Raw genomic sequence first — 14,734 nt, forward strand, 5'->3', positions numbered from 1 at the left:
AGACTTGTGCTGACCTCAGACAGTGCCTTGCCATGCAGCTCTACAGTTGGCACACTGCTTAAGTATGAATCCCAGGCCTCACCCATGCCACTCTCGGGGACAGTGCGGTCACAAGGTTATTTTAAGTCTGCATAGGATCTGGATTACCGCTCTAAGCTCAGATCCCTCCCTTTGTGATTTGGTTACTTTTGTTTTCTGTCCTGAGGTTGACAAATGGATGGAAGTGTTCTGAAGCTGAGCCGCGTGTGCCTTGGGTGGCTGTCACTTTGTAATGGGACGCAGCATCTCTGCTGCCACTGTTACATGGGAGTCCTCAAAGGTGATGAGTGATGCTGAGATAGACCTTGGCTTTAGCCGGCAAAGAGCAAGGGCCACGGGCTGGACTCATGGTCTCTCTTCAACTGTGTGGCTGAGGTCTGCTCCAAGCAGAGAGTGGTTTTAGAGCGAACTTGATTGAGATAATAGTCTTACAACTTCTGCGTGTTGGACTAGAGTGATCACTTGAATCTGAATAAATTTCTTGTAATTGCTAAGTAATTACAGAGAATATTAAGGATGCAGAGTTAAGATGCCACATTCAGGAGTGTAATGCGTTTCAGGAGCGAGGAGGAACTTAATTTGATTAATAGCATTGTAATGAGCGCCCTCCCCTCCAGACTGATAGTTTACCAAGTTTTCTTCCCACATTCATGCAACGGGTGACAGTGACTGAGTTGGAAACAGGGGCCATCTTCCCCAAGCTTCTTGTCTTCCCAAGGTTGGACTGTGTTGATAATGATAGGCAGCTGGGTGTTTCTTAAGGTTGGATGGAGTAGTCTGCAGAGCAGAGGGAGACACCGGACAGGGATGGATTTGAAAAATGATCTTGTTCTCCAAGGTCACAAGGTAACGAAAGAATCAATACGAGGACCCGATCGCCCCTCTGTGGCTCGCTTGGCCATTTGGATCCTTCTATCATGATTTATTTTGTCTGATTAAATCTCATGTCCAGCTTATTAGGGCCATTATGGAGAAATCAGACATCGGTGGGGGCCAAAGCCTTTGATTTGTTCGGGTAGAGTTAATGACAGGGTGATTAGGTGGAGTGTGAGCCAAGCAGTGTGCCCAGCTCCGTGCAAACACTTTGCACTCTGCACACTTTAGCACTTCTTCTCCAGTAGGAAACTGAGGCCCGGCAGATTTAGGCTGTGGAGTTAGGAGCTGACCCAGGATTCGGTGGCACTCCAGAACACATGTCCTGGGCTGTGGTTGCCACTGACGGCCAAGCTTTGCAGCTGTAGCTAAGTCTCACTTATCTTTAATTATCTAATAATGTGCCTCTCTTGTTTTAGATTTACTTATTTTTATTTGATGTGTATGGGTGTTCTGCCCGTGTACCACATGCAAGTGCCTGTGCAGGTCAGAAGAGGGTGTTGGGTCCCCTGGCACTGGAGTTACAAGCCCTTGCTAGCTGCCCTGTAGATGCTGGGAATTGAACCTGGGTTCTTTGGAAGAGCAGCCAGTGTGCTCTTAACTGCTAAGGCATCTTTCCAGCCCCCTTTAATATTTTTCTTTAAAGCAGCAAATAACTTTTTTTTTTAATTAAAAAAAACTAACAATAACTTACAATCACCATCTTTTAAGAAGCAGTGTATTGCTGCTGTATCAAGAAGCCAGCTCATTGGTTAGGAACCAAGGGAATCATGAAGCTAGACTCCTACTTATTCTGAACCCTCAAGTGCAGGTTAGTGATGGTCTGGTATGTGTGTGCTGCAGGGATCTGGGGTCAGGACAAAGAAGGTCACACGATTGGTGACATTGTTTTCTGATTAGGTGTTGGGTTCACGGGTGCTGATTTTAGTTTAGCAACATACATGATATACCGTAGTTTTTCAGTGAAGTGATAAAGGAAATTAGACATAATGATTAGCATAATAATTACTTGGGGGGATATTTCACTGCACTTTGCTGACTGTAGCCCATCGCTTGCTGCCTTGCATGAAGGAGACACCTTTACTATTGGCCGATTGACAAAACTGCAGGTAATCACTTTAAAGCTACCCGGTTATACTGCATACGGTTGAGCTATTGCTTCTTCTCTGTTTTCTGTTCCTTGTGTCCTCATTGCCAGTATCATGAGTGTAGGGACAGCTTGGGCTTGCCTGGGGTTTCTCCTGAGAGGCATGGGCTGGGCTGCAGCTGACTCTTCAGTGTCCCCTTGTTTTGTATGTCTAGTCTCTGGGATGGGGCACAGAAGGCAGTCATAGAGCCTTCCGTGCTTCTGTGTTTTTAACCCAGTGGTCAAGTGATGGTTCGGGACTGGAGGTGCTGTGTAAGTTAGAGCAGTACCCCGGTAGAGTGTTAGCAACTTGAAGCTGGGAGACTGGGTAAGGAAACCATCTGAGGTTTTAATTGGAATCCATAGTCCTGTGTTATTTTTCCCAAGCAAGTTTTGGGCACTGTGGCTTTCTTCCTGGAAATGAGGGTTTGGAATTAGGTTTCCTGGTACAAAATGCCTTCTTTGATCTTTTGGAATGAAAACTTGGTCTTCCCCCAGCCCCACACCCCTGTGGCCAGTTCTAGTTCAGAAGATCCAAAGGGAAGATTGGCCTCTTTTTTTTTTTTTTCTTTTTTGAAAAAAAGAGAACAACTATTGGTGATAGAATGTACTTGTTTGTCCTGCTAGTTTAAGAATCAGAAGCCCCAAACTAGGATTGGTCTGTCGCAAAGGACAGTGTAATAATGAAAGAGTCTGTTGGAAAGAGGCTCAAGAAGTGGGTTTGGCTAGTGCATCCTGGCTTTTAGTTGAGACGGAAGGTGGTTTTACCACCTCAGATTAACTAATGAGAGACCCCTAAGATGGGGGGGAGTCTAGGATGTAGTCAAGTCGTCCAAGTCCCAGGATAACTGCTACTGGAAAACGGGGGCCGGGAGAAGGAAAACGCAGCTTCCTCGATTAAAAAAAAAAAAAAGCACACCCGCTCTCCACTGATCTTCAGAGTCACCGTCCTCTGCAGGCTTGGGAATCTGAACTTGCTTGTGAGTGTCTTCCCAGATCCTGAGAGCTTTGTTTGCCAAAGTTTCCACTGCTTCATTGTTTGTCTTTGGGGTTTTCGGTCTCTGACCAGCATTCCGCTTTGCCCATTAGAGTTGCCTCACTGTTTACTCTGGCTGTTTGGCCTTTATTTCAGCGACAGGGAAAGGCATTTGCAATGGCAGACTTTCTAAGTTCTCTGGAGATACATATGGTAGCTGAAAGTTGTTTTGAGTGTGTGTGGGGGGGGGGTGGGGGGGGAGGTGGGGATAGGGTAAGTGGCCATAGCTCAGGAGTCCTGATGGCTCTCAGAGGCTAGAACTTGACGGGTTTTAGGCCCGACCTTGATTGATCTGGCCTCTCTTGACTTTCTCTTTCTTTGGGGGAAGCTCAGACCCCCTCAGGGTCCAGAGTAATCTCATTGCAAGGGAGAATGCATCTTGCTTTTCTCAGCATTATGTTCTGGTGGCATTGTATCGTCTACATTTCTCTTCTTGGGCCTCGAGTCATCTCTTTACTATATAGGACTACGAGTTATTCATCTTTCCTAATTGTATTACTTCCATGTGATTCATTCCCCTTCACTGACTTAAACTTCTCAGTTGTCTCATGGCTGCCTGGAGGGTAAGGACTATCCATGTTTCCTCGTCTTTTGCGTATTTCATAGATCTAATCCAATGCCAAACCATACAACCAATATATATATATATTTGGATAAAATTTAAAGAACATTTATTTTAACTTTATTTATGAGTTTGTGCGTTGGTGTGTCTGTGTGTGATTATGTGCATAAGAGTGTAGGTACCTCCAAAAGCCAGAAGAGGGCATTAGATCCTCCAGAGCTGGAGTCACAAGAGGTTGTGGGCTGTCTGATGTGAATGCTGGGAGCTGAACTTGGGAACTGTGGAAGAGCACTCCATGCTGTAACCTGCTGAGCAGCAAGAGTGAGCTTTTTTTTTTTTAAATTCTGAGAGAATGAATGGATGACTGCACGTTCTGGGTGGAAAGGGACCACGTAATTTAAGAAAAGGGAACAGCACAAAGAAGATAAGAAGATAACAGACTTTATACACGGTCCCTAAGAATGGGTGGCAAACAGGCGGAAGATGATCCAGGTGAGGAAACTGTGCTTTGTGCACCTGCCCTTCATTGTTTTCTCTGTGCTGATAACTGAAGCCAGGGCCTCACTCCTGACAATGTGCCTGACCATTCATTGATTGTACTGTAGCTTGTAGTTAGTAAATGCAGCAAATATTTATTACATTCTTTCAGCATACACTTCCTTTCCCTTTGTGAGAAGGTCAAGGAGACATGTCTATTCTGGGGAAGAATATTTCAATCCACTTTTTTTTGTTGTTGTTGTCTTTTGTTTCCGTCACAGCAAGGAATCCTGCGTTAATGTGAGACTCAGGTCACAGCAAGGAATCCTGTGTTAATGTGAGACTCAGACACTTGGTGAACTGAGCCCTGTACTCTGGTTTTTTTTTTTTTTTTTTTTTCTCTTGCTGCAAGAGTGCCTTCTTAAGGAATTGACATGGAGAACAGAGTGGTGGCCAGGGCTTATGTCAGAGGTGGGCAGATGTGCTGAATCTCTTTGGAAAATGGATAGAGGTCAAAGGAAACTCCTTGTTACCAGGTTTCAAGGGCTGGGTTGGAGTGGGCATAACCGCTGGGCAGTTTGGTGACCTGTGAAAGCCAGTTTCAGCCATTCATGCTTACACTGTGCCATAGCTGCCATTGAAAAACAAGACATAGCTGACGGAACTACTAAAAACACAACCTTGGGTTTTATAAGAAATGGACTGACGGAATAAAGGACCGTGTGGGGCTTGATGCTGGGCAGGCTTGGATGGTAGAGGTAATGCTGTTTGGAGTGTGCATTCCGTGGGTACTGTGTGAAGAAAAGAAGTTGAGGGGATAGAGGGATGGTTGAGATGATGTTGTAAGTAGCTTCTGCATCTTATTCGCCTGGGGCTCTTTCTCTTCGTGAAACTATAATGTAGCCGACTGCTGTCCCCAGGTAATACTGCTTGTAAGTGGATGCCACTAAAAGTGTCAAAGCACTTGGATTTGAGTCTCTTTTCTGGATGTTAGGGACTTAGACAAGACGGTTATACCTAGGAGTAGTGAGCAGAGAGAAAAAGGACAGGTGGCTATCAGGCATGACTCTTACTTTCTCTTTTCAAGAGAAAAGTGCGTGAGGGGCAAGTGGACCGAATGATGTTCTTCCTGCGGCTTTTGAATGTGACGGTTAGGAGCCATTGTGGGCAAGGGGGACCAGAGTAAAGCATCTCACAAGTGTGGTCCAGAGAGAAACAGAGCATCTTCTGGAGACAGAACATTAGATAAACATAAACGTTCAGTGTCAGTGTTTTCCAAAAGACGCTTGACTCAGAGAGACATTTTCCATTATGGTCTGGTACACATACACTTACACATATGTATATTAGAAGTGAAGTGGAATTACAGGTTTCGCCAGACTATTCTGTAATGCTTTCTGATTTCTATTCAATTTTTATTAAAAAATTCTGATCTCTATCTACTAAATTGATTTCAAAACTTGCTAATGGGTCCTAATCAGCAGTTAGAAAAAAAAAAGTGTTCTGTTCCAGGTATTGTGAAAATTAGCCTCAATTTGTTTATTGAATAGTTGCTAATCTGAATGAGTATTTTGTTTGGTGGTTTTTTTTTGGGGGGGGGGAGAGGATGGGTTTTAGTCATTCTACAGAAAGCCTCAACCTCTCTCCTTCTCCCCAGCCCAAAGTCTTTGCTTTTTCTTAAGTCAGATCAAAAGGACTAATGGGGACCTTGTTGAGCCCCATGGGCATCAAAGGTGGGAGGGATTAACTTAACTGTGCAGGAGACCTCAACTCCCTGTGTTTGGAGATCTTACTCTGAGTAAGACTCAGTTGAAAAGGCAAACAAGAGTACCCTACTTGCTCTTGCCGGAAAGATGGGGATGCAGTTTGGACAATGACTCCATGAGTTATTGGGAAATGAACAATGAGAGGCTGAGAGGGATTGGTACTGCATAAGCCATTCACCTGCTGTCATTGTCCCGAGGAGTGAAATGCTCTCCCATTCTTGTTCCTTTCTATTTTGCCTCAAGGCTCTTCCTTTATTGATCGCTCATCAAATCTTCCCGCACTTGGGCTGAACATGTAAGTCAGTATCCTTGAGGGGGATTACACATCTACGAGAAGCAGAGGGCTAAAGATCTTGGTCACAAGGTCTAGAGAGATAAGATCAACCCAACACCTTTGAGGAGGTGGCTGTTTGGCTAGCCTTGGAAAGAGGTGGCATTTTGATGTTATCATTGTGGCCGTATTTTTATGTGCGTAGTTGTGAAAGGGGAAGCATGACAATGGTGTTAGCAAATAAGAAGTAGTAGGCTTTTTGTAGGAATCAGGCTCTAGACAGTGTCAGCTGGACACAGTTTCAATCATTGGATCAGATTTTGCATCTTGAGATGCCATATCTCAGGAGAACATCCAAGACCTGGGAAAACAAGAAAGGAACGCTCCCGGCAATGTACCTTGGTTATGTGGAGTATGCAAGAGGAGAACCAGAGAAAGAAGTAAGATGGGGTAGTGTGGAACCTTGTCAAGGTTTCCTGGGACGCCTGCTGAAAGCTAAGATAATACCTGGGAAGCAGGCTGTCACCTGTGGATATGGTAGCATTGATAGAGTTGTTGTCTAACAGGTACAAAACCCTGGATTTCATTCCTAGGATGGCTCCAGATAGGTGTGCTGGCCCATGTTTGTCATTCCAGCACTTGAGAGATAGAGGGAGGGGGACCAGAAATTCAGAGTCATCCTCAGTTACTCCGGGAATTTGATGGTGGCCCAGGATGCATGAAAGGGAAGACCGAGGAAGCTAGAAAGAAATCTGGCCTTGAGCAAGCCATACTTGGGTCCCCTCATTTAATACTCATATCCACTTCAAGTGCCTTCTCCTGCTAGCCCCACTTTGCAAAAGGAGAGACTGAAACCCATGGGACAGCAAGGCAGGCCTGAGGTCACCCATCTGGGCTTGAACCCAGGACATCAAAGTCACCATGTTCTTCTGTAGCAGGTGAAGGTAGAAGTGGAGACAGCTTCCCAGGCTAGTGTGGTTTGATGCTGTATTTAAAACATTTCCTAAAAGTTTGCCATTATGGAAACTGAGGCCCTTTCCCATGAAGACAGCCCAACTTCTATTCATTCTTGTGACTGGCCATCCTGGCAACACCCTGTTTTCTCCTCAACACCAACATCTGCTGATAGTTACTCCTTATGCCTTACTCTTGGGCTGGTTTTCAAGACCTCCCTAGCCTGCCTTGCCTCTTCTACACCCTAGCTGCACAGGTCCTGTGGCTTTGCAAGCTTGAGACCCACACTCCTTAGGTGGTTTGTTCAGTTAGTGTGGGTTTGTTTCCCAGAAGCTAGGAGGAAAAAATAATACTAGATGGGATAGGGTTTTAGTTTTGGGCAGGAGACAGAGTTTATTGACTCACTCTCTTCTGATGAGCAGTAGGGTGGGGCAGGAGTCAATGTATCTGCCCTGTGGAACCTTGGTGGCTGGGGTGGTGGTGCTGATCTTAAAAGACAATGTAAACTGGCAAGAGGATCATGTTTGGAATGGGATGAGGTGCTGGTGGAGGAGCAAGGGTGTGGTAAAGGTTTTCCCTCAGTCCTGTAAGAGATTGGGGGCGGGGATAGCACTAGACTCCTGGGGGTGAGGGTGCAGAGCTTTGCCTTTTATTTTGATCTGATCTGTATCCCTGCTTGGTGAGAGGATGGATGGGGAGGCTGTCCCTTTGGGGAATAGAAGTGATCTGAGGTGTCCATTACAAAGTGACCTGGAGGCAAACAGTTCAGAGTCTCTTATTGACTTTTTGGGGTCAAGTGTCATGCCTCCTGGGTGAATTAAATGTTTATTCCAATGAAGGAGTAAACTCCACAGTTCCCACCTTTCTACCTGGGAACTGATAAGCATCTTTTCATAGACTCAGAGGCAGGTGGAGACTCCCTTTGATGAGTGGCACCCGTCACTTACTGTCACTTACTCATGTGCTTTTCTTAGGTGAATCTGGCTCTGTGACGTTCACGTTTTAATTCTTACACATTTATTTACCGTTGTATCCCAGGTCATAGGAGAGGAGTCTATGGAGTCCAAGGGTGGGGAGAAGACTCTCAGCTGAGGTTGTGTTCTTGCTTCTGGCTGGCTAAGAATGGAATGTCATTTGACAAATTCAGAGGAATCCATGTCCAGTTACAACTTACAGTTTCTTCATTATCTGGGTCCACCTCAGCATCCAGGTCTTCTCCCACCTGCTTGCCTTCGGATCCTCAAATGTCTAAGTGGTCAGGGCATTCTATCGACAGGTGGGGCGGCTTTTGCTCGGATGTGGAGCCTTGTATGGAGATCTCCCAGGAATGGGTTTATTTTCTTTTTGTGACACTTGACTCCTTTTGGGGCCATACAACTCTGACTTTAAAAAAATTAAAGTTAACCTTTTTATTTTTAATTTACTGTCTATATAAAATACATATCATAAATACTTTTAATATGATGATATATAATATACATATAAATATATACTTACATATCTATAAATATACAATATATTATAATAAAATGAATCTTTATTTTATTCGTACGAGCACATTGATAGGCGTTTCTATACGTGTGTTTCCTTGGGTTTGGTTAATACTTATGTTTTTGGTAGTTTATGTTGTGAAAGGAACCCAGGTACATGCTTCAACATACAAAGGAAGAGAGCATACAGTCAAAAGTAGCTTTTACACTTCTGTCTCCTGGTTCTCCTAGTAAAGGGAAGACACCAACAGTCGGGAATTGTTGCAGGCGGGGACTGCATCTCAGTGTGGGAGTGCTGCCTAGCACAGGGAAGACCCCAGCTTCGCGCCCCAGTATCAAACAGAAGAAAAAAAAAATCCAAGTTCGAGGAGCCAATCCCAAAAGCTGTTGTGTGTACATGCAATGTGTTCTTCTAGCTGGGCTGCCTTGTCTGGCCCTGGTGGGAGAGGAAGCACCTAGCTTCACAGAGACTTGAAGTGTCAGGGTGGGACCTTGGGGGTGGGGATACCCAGCTGGGCTCTCACCCACTCAGAGGAGAAGGGGAGAGGGGAGAGGGAAAGATGATGGGAGGGGATGACCAGGAAGGGTTCAATGAGTGGGGTGTAAAGTGAATAAGTAAAAAGTAAATACAGAAAAAAGAAAAAAGAAATATCCAAGTTGTTTATTCTCTCATCCATAACATTTAGTTACGTTTACTGTCGTATGGTGGCTTGTTTGTTGGAGATGGAGTCTTGCCATGGTTCCCAGGCTGGAATAGAGTTCTTTTTACTCAAGCAGTCATTTTGCCTTAGCCTCCCAGGTACTGGGAACTTCAGGCGTGCACCACTGCTCTGGCGACGAATATTGAATATGTTTTTATTTATGTGTGTGTTTGTTTCTTGTCCCTGTTTCTGGACTGTACTTTTTTTTTTTTTAAACTTAACAAGTCTTGGAAAATTTCCTTTGTTAGTGTGAACCAAGTAGCATCTTATTTATTTATGTAGCTTTTGGCTTTCAGTACTGAGAGCTGAACCCAGGCCTTCACTCATCCCGAGTGTCTAGGTGAGCTCATCCATGGGCTCTATCTTCCACCCAGACTTCTGCTTTTTTTGTTTGTTTGTTTTTTGTTTTTTTGAGACAGGATTTCTCTGTATAACCCTGGCTGTCCCGGAACTCACTTTGTAGACCAGGCTGACCTTGAACTCAGAAATCTGCCTGCCTCTGCCTCCCGAGTGCTGGGATTAAAGGCGAGCGCCACCATGCCCGGCTGACTTCTGCTTGAGAAGGCCTTTCATTATGCACTATAATTTATGTGATCATTGTTTCAGATTCTGCTTTAGACAGCATTGTGTGTTGTAGTATCGCAGTTGAATGTGCGTATGCAGAACTACAGTGACTGTTTTTATGTGCACTGTGGCATTGGCACATGTGCATACATGTGTTTATGTATGCAATCGTCCCCCATTATCCATGGTTCTGTTTCATGCTTCCAGTTGCCAATGCTCAACTGTGGTCTGAAAATATTTCATGGGAAGTTCCAGAAATAGTTTGGAAATGCAAAATAACTTTTATTATACTATATTATCGTCATTATTGTGTTTTATTATTCTTGTTAATCTTTTCTTCTGTCTAGTTTGTTTATTACAAACTAGACATAGGCGTTGTCATAGGCGTGCATGTACACAGTAGGGACAACATAGTTTATGTAGGTTTCAATACTCCCCATTGAAAGCATCCATGGGGTATCTTGGAAGGTATGCCCTTGAGGGTGGGGAGCATCATTGTACACTGAACATCTGCGTCTGGCTAGCTTGACTTACTAATTCTCATCCTGTACATCTGGGGATAAATACCAAAGATTGCTATTTGCTTTGTAAATTTCATATAGGCTGCAGCCGGGATCAGCCTTTTCATTTGTGTCTGGGAAGCACAATGCGTGGCGAGAACCAAGGGTCCAGAGACCCAGCCCTGTCTGCTCTTGCTGAAAGCCAGTTATGTGGTCACAGAAAGTAATTTTCTTTTCAGTGTTTTCCTGTCTGTCAAGAAGGGCAGAGGCTTGGTTCTTCCTAATGTTAAATAATTCTCTAGTCTCTCTCTCTCTCTCTTTTTTTTTTTTTTTTGGTCTTTCCAGTAAGTGGAGTCTGGTGATTTTTTTTTTTTTCGTGCACGTTTGAGTCCGTGAATAACTCTGGGCTCTGGAAGCCTTGTAAACCACAGCCTTACTTCGGTTGTTTTAAAGTGCCGTGTCTGCCTGTGCTTTATGTTAAAAGCAGAGGGTATATGGCTGATGACGGATTTTTTTTTTTTTTTAATATTGTGAGTGGTAAGTAAGCATTTAGTGACCAAGAAACTCAGATAGTCAGCTCTTTATTATTGATCACAAATAGAGACAATGGATTTTTATATGTAGGGAAAAAAGTTTTATTTTTAATAGCTTAAAGAAAGCAATAGGCTGGTGATGGGCAGTCTATAAGAAACGGTGAAGTTTTATTTATGATTATGGAGCAGACGAGAGGGGACTGCTTTCGCTCACTCTCTAAGAGGAAGAAGATAAAATTAGGTTATTTTTGAAGCATTTTGTCAGGTTTCTTTTCCTTGGTGGTGCTGGTGAGAGGGTGCAGGGCCTATGTGAGCCAGGAGGAGCTGTGCAGCTGAGGTGCATCTCTAGGACTGCAGCACTGGTTTTAGTAACACCATTGTACTTCCTTGCACTTCCCAAGGGAGGCATATACAAAAATTTAAACACAGCATGGCATAAAGTGCATGTTTGTTCTCCGGACTGCATTTCTCCTTTAGAATTTATTCTTCCCAAGCCAAAGCCTGCGTTTGACTTTTTTCATCTGATCCACTTGCAATTTCCGAATGGCCAATATACATTTTTTTCTCCTAAGAGCATTTTTTTTTGAGCCCTTGATTGATTTTTATTTTGCATTTACTAAACCTCTTCCCATATACAAATCAATCCATGTAGCTACAGAGTAGGAAAACAAAACAAAACAAAAACAAAAACAAAAATAAAGGACAACTTAGTCTCTTGTAGAGATTGGGCCTTATTCATATTCATAAGATGGAATTGTATGTGGTCACTAAAGTATGACTTTAGGTGACTCTTCATGGTGATACAACATACATTCTTTTGGAGGCCTGGTCTCCATGTATAGTCTTAGCTCTCCTGGAACTTGCAGGGATCCTCTTGCCTCTGTATCCTGTGCTGGAATGATAGGTCATCATTGGGCTGCTCTAAGTCATAGTTTAAATCTTCCTTAGTGCTTTTTAGATTTATGGTTATGAAGTTCTGTCATCAGGGGGAGAGGAGCTACCTGGGAATACACTGCACAGCAGCACGCCTTCTCAGTGCAGGGGGACATGGTGATTGCAAAGGGACAGTCTTTAAACACAACGAGTTTGTGTTTAAATATCAGAACACTGTGTTATCCCCATAATGTAGCACTAAAGGTGGCCACCTTCCTGATAATGGTATGCCACAGTACTGTGGCTTTTGCTCACGCCATCTCTGTAGGGTGACATCTTTTATACCTGCTTTAGGGTTAAATGATGATCTGGGAGTCACACTTTTGAAAGGCTGGTTTTAATTTCACAGGTTGCAAGTTTAGTGGATCGGGTGCAAGTGTCTAATTATAATTATTGACACTTTTCAAATGCTGTTTTAAGTGGGATGTGCCACCCATGATTTTGACAGCCGTGAGTGCGTCGAGCCTGCTCCGGAACTCTTCACAGAGGTTTTGTTTAAACTTCACATTGTGGGAGGGAGATTATCCGTGAAGAGGATGCCGGAGACTTGGAGGGGATATGCTTCATGTCCCACTGCGACTGTTGATTTTCAGTCTGTTAAATGTTAATCTGATGATTATCTAAGTTGACTTTTCAGGAAGCCTGAGAGTTTCATCTTATGTGTTGTACAGTGGGAGAAAAACAAGCAGAGAAGTGACACTGTTCTGTTTCCATTCAACTCTTTGAAGGTGACAGAGACTCTCTTGCTGTGGGTTCTATATCAGCAGACTTGCCCCCCCACCCCCCACCCCCCAGCCCCTTTCTGGGTTTTGTTGTTGTTGCTTGTTTGTTACTATTGTTTGAGACAGTATCTCCATAGCTTAGGCTGGCCTCCAACTCTTTGAAGTCTAGGACTTTGAACTCCCAATCCTCCCTGGGATATTTTTCCCTGGGCCCGGGTTGGCTTGGAACTTATCCTCTTCTTTCAGCCACCACTGCTGAGATTATAGCCATGAACCACAGGAGCAGTCTGCCCTCTATTTCTCTGTCTTCTCTTTCGTTCCTTCACCCACTCTGTCTTTCCTCCTCTGTCTTTCTGCCCTCTGCTTCTGTCCTTTGTGCCAGAGGTAGAACCCAGCGTCTTGTTCATTCTAAGAAGATGCCCTGCCACTGAGCAGTCCCCCCAGTCCCAGCCCTGTTTTCTTGGGTGGGTGCTTTTTCCTGTAGTATCTCCTGCCTTGAGTTGCTACCCAGCTAGCCTCTGAGCCTGGGGACCTCAAGGGTACTGGGAAGCTCAGCGGGGTAGAGAGGCAGACATCAAAGGAGGCCCTGAGGGCAGCTGTAAAGGAGAAGTCATGCTGGGGAGTGCTCTCCTGCTTGGGCTAGAGTCAAGGGTCAGCTTCCAGGGTAGGGATGTTTGTGGGCTGCTCCGGAAGGTTCAAGAGCAAGTTCTCAGGTAGTCCAGGGCCTTCCAGGCAGAGGCTTTTGGAGGGGTGGAGGGCAGATAGCCCCTCATCGGCCTTAAAAGTAGACCTAAACAGAACCCCCTTTCTCAGTGAGTACTGGTGGGATCAGAGAGCCATTAGAAACACAGAGGCCTGGATCTTGTCTACTGGGAATCCCGCTAAACTGGACCCAGCGCCTCCATGCAATCAGCAGGTGTCTTGAATGCTTTTAGGAATCAGAGCAGATGAGCAGACAGCCAGGGGAGGGGGAGAACCACCTGCTAAAGGGGATTGATTTTGATTTTTTTTTTTTAAGTACGGGCTTGATGGTGCAGAAATAATACCATACTTACATTTCCTAAATATCGGTGTGTGTGTGTGTGTGTGTGTGTGTTGTAGTGTGGTGTGTGCACATGATTTGTGTATGTGTGTGTAAGCCAAAAGTCAGGGTAGAGTAGCTTTTTTTCTGTTGCTCTCCTCATATATATATATATATATATATTTTTTTTTTTTTTTTTTTTTTTTGAGATAGAGTCTCCCATTGAACCTCAAGTGCCTTGATTTGGCTGGTCTGGCTAGCCGGCGAGCTTCAGCCATCTTCCTGTTCCTGGAGCCCCAAGGCTGGGTTTGAAGGAATGTGTTAACACACCTGGCTTTTATGTGGGTGGCTTCTTGGGATCTGAACAGAGGCCCTGTGCTTGTATAGCAGACAGTTTACTAAATGGGCACCCGTCCCCCCCATCCCCAGCTCCCACAAATGTTTCTTGAAACCTAAAACAGGCAGCAGACTGGCTCCGTGGGTAAAGGAAATCCCAGGGACCTGAATTCTGTCCCTGGATCACGTGTAGGAAGAGGGAACTGACAACATAGTTGTCCCCTGACCCCCACATATATTCTGTGGTATTCTCTCTTTCTCTCTCTCTCTCTCTCACACACACACACTAGTCATACATTAAAAAAAAAATTAAAATCAGGAACTTAAATGATACCCAGGGAGTTCTACTAAAAGGTCCTCAAATAAGTGTGAGAAACGCATTGTCTCAGACAGCGTAGAAGGTACGCTGGAGTTCCGAAGTATCTGTGATGAAGAAAATCATTAACTTAATCACTTCTACTGGGACATCCCTGGGGTCTTCCAAATTTATTCCGCAGAGGAACCCAGTGCAGCTGTTAACACTGCAGGCTTAGCGGACTGCCTTCTGCTGAGTACTTTCTGGGAGAGCCAGCCCTGCTTCGCAGGCTCTCAACACTGCCTTATCTGTGTTGGGAGGCCAGCTGTCTGGGCTTGCCTGGGAATCTAGGATGTCCTGGGATATAGGACTTTCAGAATTAAGGTCCCGAGCCAAGGCTGGTGCTCTGTTTGTTTACCATACATAGGAATTTCCCTTTTCCCTTAAATACCATCCCGAGCCACATTCTGATGGAGTGGTTCCCAGCCTTGTCTGCATCCCTGTGCCCCATCCCAGTTGCTGAGCCTGTGACTAA

The 14,734-nt window shown here is 44.7% G+C and overlaps 1 protein-coding gene across 5 annotated transcripts in view; it reads left to right on the plus strand.

The window, feature by feature from the left end:
• Acvr1 (activin A receptor type 1) overlaps nt 1-14,734 on the plus strand; it is a 129,467-nt gene that overhangs the window by 1,540 nt on the left and 113,193 nt on the right. The window contains exon 1 of one of the 5 annotated variants that reach the window (XM_029470101.2): nt 2,783-3,227. The exons of the other annotated variants lie outside the window; for them this stretch is intronic. The gene's annotated coding sequence lies outside the window, so the exon portion shown is untranslated. Of the gene's footprint in view, nt 1-2,782; nt 3,228-14,734 lie in introns of those variants that run through there. 5 annotated transcript variants of the gene reach the window in all.

The sequence above is a fragment of the Mus caroli genome, unplaced genomic scaffold (genome assembly GCF_978045245.1).
Source record: "Mus caroli unplaced genomic scaffold, Mus_caroli_1 scaffold_2, whole genome shotgun sequence".
Taxonomy (NCBI): Eukaryota; Metazoa; Chordata; class Mammalia; order Rodentia; family Muridae; genus Mus; species Mus caroli.